Source organism: Tupaia chinensis, unplaced genomic scaffold (genome assembly GCF_000334495.1).
Source record: "Tupaia chinensis unplaced genomic scaffold, TupChi_1.0 Scaffold146051_1, whole genome shotgun sequence".
Classification (NCBI taxonomy): Eukaryota; Metazoa; Chordata; class Mammalia; order Scandentia; family Tupaiidae; genus Tupaia; species Tupaia belangeri.
This window is the reverse complement of record NW_006205907.1, coordinates 14,527-16,830: the sequence shown is the minus strand read 5'-3', so window position 1 is coordinate 16,830 and position 2,304 is coordinate 14,527.

Genomic DNA, 2,304 nt, shown 5'->3' with positions numbered 1-2,304 from the left:
ATTTTTCTCTATCTTTTTGGTGGTTCTTTCTAGGTCAGAGGTTTTATCTTCTACATCAGAGATTCGATCTTCAGCATGATCTAATCAACTTTTAGTACTTTTAAGGGAATTTTTGATTTCCTCTATTCTGGACTTTATCTCTAATAGCTCCATCTGGTTCTTTCTCAGAGTGTCCATTTCTTCTTTCATATCTTGGAATGACTTTCTCATCTCCTGTAGTTCGTTTTCTCTTTTCTGTTCCAACTCGAAGAATTTGGTCACCATAAATGTTTGACATTCTTTGTTTGACATTTTGGTAACATCGTCCATTAGCACGGAAGATAGAGGGGAATTACTCTGTACCTTTGATTGAGAAATATTTCCTTGTTTATTCATACCGGAGGCTCTTCTACTTCTAGCCATTGGAAGATGTACTAACTTTTAAGTACCTGTTAGGCGAATGTTTCACTGGCTAGGAGTGTCTTTCCTTTTTGTTGTGAATTGACTTCTGCCAGTCTCTGTTCTGTTGTTCTTAGTAATGTGGTCTCAAAAAAGATCCTATAGTCAGGTATCTGAAGAGCAAGATCTCCTTTTTCACAGCTGGTTCCGTATAAGGGAGGAACCAATATGACTTTATATGACTAGAAAATTTCAGATCTCTAATTCTAGGCCTAGCTAGTACCTCTGGCAAGATGGAAGAAGAAGAGAAGACAACACAAGAGAAAAGAAAGGAGGAGAGATGTACCAGGCTACTGCTGGCTACTGCAGCCAAAGGCACAGTCTGTGGAGAGAGGAAGGGGAAGAAATTTACAAAATAATGGGGGACAATAAAGAAGAAGAAAAAAAATGGAGGAACTTTTTACCTGCCTAGGGGTCTGGGTGGATCCTGGACTGGGGGATCTGGATGGGAGTTGGTTGCTCACCAGGTGCCTTCAGATTTTTTTTTTATGGGGGTTAGGTGCAAAGTCAATAACCTCAATGTAATCACTGGCCTGTCACAGTTCTGAAAAGTTTTAAGTAGTGGGTGGACTGTGCAAATTTGGAGGTAGAAGATAGAAAAGCTTAAATTCTCCATCAAGAGCAAGTAGAGAAATTGAGTAGATAAGGGCAGGATCCATGAAGGAGAGACCAAAGTCAGGGAAAGTGGAAGCCTGTTTGGGAGATGATGCAGGTAGTGGGGATGAGGGGGAGCTGATCGCAAGAGATGGAAGAGAAAGACATAGGAGAGGACATACTGTCCAATGGGTACTTTCTGACTTCCTGTATATCTCCCTTCAGGAGATTTAAATCTACAATGCTCGCTATTTGAATGAAAAAGGATTCTCTATAGTGAATGTGAACAGAATCTCATTTCAAGATTTAGATATGAAGAAAAACAGAGCCCAGGGTCCAGGGTAGCAGACATGTGGTTTATATATATTCTCACGTGAATGAAAGGACATCTTTGCAGAAATGACCTAGTGGTCACCATTGACCAGTTAGGCGAAGATGGAGGATATTTACTGCACTAGCTAGAGGACTAATGGCTAGAGAGTCATGGGGATGATCAGAAAGGAGTTTCCTTTAATGAGGAAACTCTGAAGAGGCTCCTGGAACTTCTCCTCATACTGACCATCCAGAAGTAAACTGGTACTTTATGTTCCCCAAAGATACTGCTCAGAAGAGGCAGCCCTTGGTGGGCACAGTCTTGCCAGTTCTGGAAGACTAGCAAATAAGCATAAATAAATATACATTTTGTCCAAAAAAAAAAAGAGCTAACAATTATTTTATTACCAATTGTCTTAGTCTATTTGTGCAGTTATAGGAAATTACTACAGACTGGGTAGTTTAAGCAACAAACATTTCTTCCTCATCATTTAAAATGACCCCTTAAAGGGCTGGGGAGTTCAAGATCAAGGTGCTGGCAGACTCTGTTTCTGGTGAGAGCTTCACTCCTGGTTTGTTGATGGCTGTCTTCTCATTGTATTCTCACAGGGTGGAGAGCAGTAAGAGCACTCTGGGGTCCCTTTTATACAGGCACTAAATCCATTCATGAAGCTGCCATGCTCATGGTAGAATTATTTACCTCCCAAAGGCCCTTCCTCCTAATATCACATTGGGAGTGAGGATTTCAACATATGAATTGAGGGTGAGGTGACATGAACATTCAGTCCATAATACCAGTGGTTTTCAAGTATTTGAGCTCAGGGACTTTTAATAATTTTTTAACCTTTAAGCCTTTGTGACCAGTTATTTAAATGTTGATCAAGAATGAGGGTGCTACTGGGGACCAACAGTTAGCGTAATGGCTATGTCGCTGGACTCCCACGTAGTCGACCGCGGTTC